Source organism: Ipomoea triloba, chromosome 5 (genome assembly GCF_003576645.1).
Source record: "Ipomoea triloba cultivar NCNSP0323 chromosome 5, ASM357664v1".
Lineage (NCBI taxonomy): Eukaryota > Viridiplantae > Streptophyta > Magnoliopsida > Solanales > Convolvulaceae > Ipomoea > Ipomoea triloba.
Window position 1 is genome coordinate 24162807 of NC_044920.1, and position 7353 is coordinate 24170159.

At 36.0% G+C, this 7353-nt stretch overlaps 1 non-coding gene across 1 annotated transcript; it reads right to left on the reverse strand.

Moving 5' to 3' along the window:
• Nucleotides 1-1838: 1838 nt before the first annotated feature.
• TRNAD-GUC lies at nucleotides 1839-1910 on the reverse strand. The gene has a single exon. It is a non-coding gene; the product is annotated as a tRNA-Asp (tRNA).
• Between the last annotated feature and the right edge of the window lie 5443 nt (nucleotides 1911-7353).

The following is a 7353-nucleotide window of genomic DNA, read 5'->3' on the forward strand; positions in this document are numbered from 1 at the left end:
TTTTTTTTAAAAAAAAAAAAAAAAAAAAAAATATATATATATATATATATATATATATATATATATATATATATATATATTCATGTGTACACGTATGTACTGTACACATGAATATATATTCATGTGTATAGTACGTGAACACATGAATATATATTCATGTGTACAGTACATACGTGTACACGTGAATATATTTATGTGTACACTTTGTGTACACACTATACTAAAATAAAAAATAAAATTAAAAAAGGAAAAAAAGCAAAACCAAAAAGCCCGCGCGTGGGGCAAGTTAGGGTTGTATGAATCCTAGCCCGCGGGCCTAACGGGTCGGCCTGTAAAAGTCCGCCAAAAATTAGGCCCACGGTGGGTCGGGCTAGCCCGCTTTGACAGTACTAGGAAAAACCAATCTGGCCCAGCACCCGGTGCGAATGGGGATTAGTCTGAGCCTGACTATGGTACGGGCGGACACCTCATGGTCTAACAAAAAATGGGTATCAAAGTCATTGTCATTGTTATTGTTTGGTTGACAGGTTTTTAGAACACTACTATGGGTTTTGATTACCCTTTAATTGCATCCCTTTTCTCCTCAACGCTTCCCCAACTTTTAATAATTATTCCCATTTCACTTTACTACCAAACATGCAAAATACTTTCACCAAAATCATTATGCTTCCCCAACTATTAATAATCATTCCCATTTCACTTTACTACCAAACATGCAAAATACTTTCACCAAAATCATTATCATTACCAAGTATTTGATATCCATTCCGATTCCGATTCTCATGTGCGAACCAAACACTGCACACCCTTAGGGTGTGTTTGGTTTGCACATGAGAATCGAAATCGGTATGGGTATCAAATACTTGGTAAGAGTAACAGGTTTTGGTGAAAATATTTTGCATGCTTGGTAGTAGGGTGAAATGGAAATGATTATTAATAGTTGGGGAAGAAAGGAGAAAGGGGAATGAAACCTTTCTTTCATTAGGGTATGAATTTTCCAATTAATGGGATATTCCAAACCCATAGTAGTATTCTAAAACCCAATCACTTTGATACTCATATATGTCTTATACCTAAACCCACCAACCAAACACACTCTTAGTGTTGTGCTCTGGTTCCATCCTTAATATTGTTTATGGCAAAGACAATAGCGTGAAAATCGACCTTTTAGCCACCCCTTACAAGACTTTAGCTTTTGATGGTTTGTGCAGTCAGCCACATCTACCCTCGTGAGAGGCAAATAAAACAAACAATACAAACATATGTTGTTGAAGTTATCCATAGTCAGCCGTTTGGGATCAAATTGCCATCACAATCGTCTTTTGTATGTTTTCATAAGAGAAGATTCATTTTATTGAGGTTTTAATTAGAAACATTTGAAATAATAATTCTTTTAAAAATGTTGTTACATATGTTAAATATATTAGGTCATTAAATGAGTGAAGCATGATTATCATATTAGAATGGTCATCAATTTGATTATTGGTAGCACCCTCTCTATTGTATATTACTTGTATAAGTTGTTGAAATTTTGAATGTAGACTACGGAGTATTGATCTAGTGGACAGAAGTTTCATCAATATTATCTCTATGTAGCCAAGCATTTTGTGCTCAACTAATTGACACTTCTATGACTTTCCTTTAGAAAAGACCACATGATCTAACACCGACAATAGATATTGACTTTTTGGGCTACAACGGGTAGAGGTAGTATATTGAATAAATAGACTTGAAAAAAAAAAAAGTATTATCCCTATGTATATCATTGCGGCATTGATTACTCTTTATGCAGTTCAAGTATGCTCTCCTGAAAAGCAAAAAAATAATCCAAAGCCAGTCGCCGTTGCCGGGGATCGAACCCGGGTCGTCCGCGTGACAGGCGGAAATACTTACCACTATACTACAACGACTCTGTTGGCCTTTGGTTAGCTTAATTTATACCTAAATATATTTCTCTGTTAAGCATGAATTTCTCTTTTAAGCATGAAACTTGTTGAGAATGTATAAAGTAAAGCAAGTTCATTCATAGTGGTGCTTTGTAGCTGCAATCTCACTCCCCCCATTGTAAGGGGTTCAGTAAAAAGCTAGCAATGAATAGCACAAGTCCTCAGAGATTTGCACATTTAATTTGTAAGCATTGTTGAGCTTAAATCCACAAAATTTCACTTTTCTAAAATAATATAATACAGTTTAGTTGGATTACAGCATGAATATGAATATCTCCAAGTCAGGTAGATACACATACACTTGATGAATGATATATTACAGTTGTACTATTATGTGAGGCTTCATAGATCAATCAAACTCATCCCCATCAAGGATGTGCTCCCTGCAAGTGAAAAGTTGCAGACTTATGTTATCACTATCTGCCATCCATCAGTTATATATTCCAAAAATGGGGTGAATAGACTCCAAGCATTAACACTTGTAATTAATACTTTCCACAATATATATCAGATCGAGTCTGGTAGTTAGTTTCCATTCCTAATAAGTTGTAAAACCAAATGATCCAGAAATAAAGTTAGAGTAGAAGCCATGCATAATGGCCATTGCATAAAATGGGAACTTTCTGAATCACTGAAAGAAGTATTGACCAATGCAATCTGATCTTTCCTCAAAAAATTTCAGCTACTAACAATTTAATTTATATGAGGCTTTCAGCATACTTATTATTAACATTTTTTCATATATACAAAACAGACATTAATTTAATTGACTTAGTACATGCACATTGTGCAAATTAAGTTGAATAATAATGATGTCTTAGGCATCAAAAATCAAAATCTATCAACCTAGTTACATCCTCCATATTGAATATAAAATCCATAAACGAACACGAACCGGGTTCCGGCAAAGTCTCTACCAGAACACCAGAACTGATGTGGTGATCTTGATCCCTATCCGCCGGTGCCAATGTCTCCCCTGGAACGATTAATGTCTCCATGGGAACATCAACCAAGTATGAACTGATATCCGTATCCCCCGCTGGAACAGGAATAGGAACACCATTCAAGTATGAACTGATATCCGTATCCCCCACTGGAACGGAAACCGGAACACCATCCAAGTATGAACTGATGATATCCGTATCCCCCACTGGAACAGGAACAGGAACACCATCCAAGTATGAACTGATATGCGTATCCCCCACTAGAACAGGAACAGGAACACCATCGATATGCGTATCCCCCACTAGAACAGGAACAGGAACACCATCCAAGTATGAACTGATATGCGTATCCCCCACTAGAACAGGAACAGGAACACCATCGAAATATGAACTGATATATGTAACAGGAACAGGAACACCATCGAAATATGAACTGATATATGTATCCCCCACTGGAACAGGAACAGGAACACCATCGAAATATGAACTGATATCCGTATCCCCCACTGGAACAGGAACAGGAACACCATCCAAATATGAACTGATGATATCCGTATCCCCCACTGGAACAAGAATAGGAACACCATCGAAATATGAACTGATATTGTGGTCGTGGCCACCATCCGTATCCCCCGCGGCCGCAAGTGATGCCAAGAATGAATTCATATCATCATTCGTTAGTGCCAATGTCTCTTCATCAACCGGAACACCAATCAAGTTTGAATTCATATCATCATCCGCCACTGTCAATGTCTCCACTGGGGATGGGGATAGGGATAGGGATGGAGTAATAATCGGCGATGTTGTCTCAACCTCCAAATCCTTGCCGCCTTGTTCCAAGGTCGTTTTTTCATCATCTTCATCTTCATCTTCTTCGTCTTTCTTTCGCTCTAGGCGGCACAGCACGAAATCTTTTCTCTCTTCCACAACAGGATATGCCGCCCTAGCTTTCTTCACTATCGTTTCCGGAAGGGAGAACTCTTTCATCAGCCACTGTCCGTCTTGTTCCGGTTCACTCCGGTTCTTGTAAACAAAGCACCGTTTATACCCCATTACAAACTTCCCTTTCTCGTCGAAAACCGGTTTACCTTTGTCCTGCCCGTGCCAGTTACCGGGTTTCTTCCCCTTCACCTTCTTCCCGACGGTGCGCTCAACCCTACATCCCGTCTTCAATTTGCCCTTCTTCTTCAACTTAGTCAAAAAGTATGCCATATTTTCGGACGGACCATAGCGGATTAACTCCCATGGTTCCTTGTCGCCGAACATATCTTCCTCATGAATAAGCCCTTCTTCATCAGCACTATTATTTGTCCCCGTAACAAATTCGAACAGAAACCTAACCAGATCGTAATCAAAAGGTTGGAAGAACAAACCCAATGGAATCTCCATAACGCAGGTTGGTTTCGATCGAGAGGGCAGCTAGCATGCAGAGTGGATATTAGTTTACTACGTACGGAGTAGTAATTTATAGCATTCTCAAACCTTAGCTATTGATTGAAAATGACTACAATATCCATATTAATTAGTCGCTTAAGAAGAATATATATAGAAGTCGGTTAGGAAGGATATTTAATTTATTGATTCAAAATGACTAAAATATCCATATGACCATAGTTTTTAGCTATATATATATATATATATATATAATAGAAATGCCTAACAAAAGTTTTCCCCCCAAAACTAGAGGGCATTTTAGTAACAACATAATGGATATTATTTGTTTATTTATTATTTTATTAATTTTATTAATTATCCATATTTATTAATAATGTAATGCCATTATCCATATTTATTAATAATATTAATTGGTGATTGGTGATATATAATTTGTGATATATCTAATATGGTAATATTGTTAATATTTATTTATTTAATATTTTATTAATTATCCATATTTTTTAATAATGTAATGCCATAAGGTAATATGGTAATATTGTGTTGTTAATATCGATTGGTGATTTGTGATATATAATTTGTGATATATCTAATATAATATTGTGTTGTTAATATTAATTGGTGTTTGCAATGATTTAATATGGAGTGATTATTATTAATAAAAGTAAATTGCAATGATATATTTAATAAAGGCAAATTGCATACAATAAAAGAAAAATGGCATACTAACACACATTATAAAAAAGGCAATAATTCTTAATCTTTGAAAAAGTAAATTGATTTTTTAAATAATAAGTTGTTGAATTTTTGAATGTAGACTACAGATATTATATTGGTTTAGTGGATAGAAGTTTCATCAATATCATCCCTATGTATATAATTGTGGCACTGAATATTGACTCTTTATGCATCAGTAGGTTGAAAAAATAGTTATGAACAGATATTACATGCATTGTAACATAGACAATACGTTGTACTCAGATTACTCATTTTGAGAGTTCAACTATGCTCTCCTGAAAAGCAAAAAAATAATAAAATTCCAAAGCCATTCACCATTGCCGAGGATCAAACCCAACTCATCCGCATGACAGGTAGAAATACTAGTCACTATACTACGACTCAGCCATTGATTAGCCCTTGATGTGCTCAGATGACATGTATATGGCAAGTCATGAGATTGAGCCAATAGGTTGAGAAAGTATAGATGAACATATACTACAATGTAATAGGGTCAGTTGTATTGAAAAGAAAAAAAAACTTATTCCTATGCAACGATATATTTATCTTTGAAGCATGAAACTTGAAATAACTTCGTGGATCTTGAATGCAATACTTTAGGGATTATTTAACGTTTTTATAGGTTTTAGTCCAGTTTAGATAAACTAAAAGCCAAACAAGAAATAAAAACGCAAGTAAAGAAAGAGAACCAGGACACAGGAATTGATCACGCAGTTCGGAGCTATGACTCCTACATCTGCGGGACTACTCAGCTTTTGCCCAATCCACTAGATGCACCAAGGTTTACACAAGTTGGAATACAACCCAAACGTACAAAGGTTCACTACCAACACACAACCTTCAACATCTACTTTTGAATTGACAAAACTGCAAGCCAAGAATTCTTCAATTCTTCATCTCGACTCAGCATCAACGACAACATCAAAGACAGCTTCAAAGACACTAGTAGAACGTCATTAAATCTTCAAAAGATCTTCTTAATATTCACGTGTGAAAGCTCTCAACTTGTATTGTGTGGAAAAGTTGAATATTAGAGCTTCAAGTGCCTTCCTTTATATAGTGTAGCATCCTTTAACAACCTTCACAATTTTAGATCTGAAAATCTCCTTGAATAAAAGAGAGCCACAATCCTTAAAATTCTGTTAGCCACACAATTTGAATTGGTGGACTAATTCCTTGCAGTCTGAGACAGCATCCGCTGGCACAGCTTCACTTTCAGCACTGGTGGACACACTGACTTACGGTCCAAAAAACTAATAAAACCTAGATATAGGCTAAGTGTATTTTTGACAAATAATGTAGCCAATAACATAAGGACCGTGTATCATTTGTACACTTACAAAACTTGTTGAGAATCAAAATAAAAAATAGCAGGTCAATCTTCATCAATTTCATCGCAAATGTGAAATACTTATACAAATCAAAATGAAGGAGAGATAAAAGAGATGCAGAGTTTTTTGTCTGTTTGGCTAGTCAAGCATGGGATAATTCATAGATCTTTGGGCTTTGATTACCAAGGAATAGAGACTTTACAAATAAAGCCCGAGGATTGGCATTCCGTTGCTGTCATTTTATATGTATATGGTTACAATTATCTACGCTCTCAATGTGCCTATGATGTAGCACCTGGCGGACTGTTAGCTAGTGTGTATCATCTTACGAGAATAGAGTATGGTGTTACGAGAATAGAATATGGTGCATACCAACCGGAAGAGGTCTGCATAAAAGTATTTGCCTCAAGGAAGAATTCTAGAATTCCCTCCGTTTTCTGGATTTGGAAAAGTGCGGATTTTCAAGAACGAGAGTCTTATGATATGTTGGGAATTTCTTATGATAATCATCCGCGCTTGAAACGTATCTTAATGCCTGAAAGTTGGATAGGATGGCCTTTACGTAAGGATTACGTTGCCCCCCATTTTTATGAAATACAAGACGCTCATTGAATGATAAGAAACTCATTTCGACTTAGATAATTCTTCAGATATTCAAGAATTTTACGTTCTGCTCTAGATTAACCAGGTCTCATTTTGGGAATTCTTGATAGGATAGGCTAACAAAAAAGGATTCATTGGAATTCTCACATTTCTTTGGAAGATACTTAGTTCGAATGAGCCAACCAATAGGATGAACCAAAAGAGTTCTGCATCATGAACTTTGTACTGCGCACATTACTTAGACGGGTTCGAGAAAGTCATGTAGGGGGAATGAAGAACTCAAATATGAAGGAAAATCAAAAAAAAAAAGAAAAGGTCTCGGATTCTAATTCTATTTATTTGTTATTTGTGGACTCTTTATCTATTTCAACCCCCGAATATTCAGACAATAAAAGA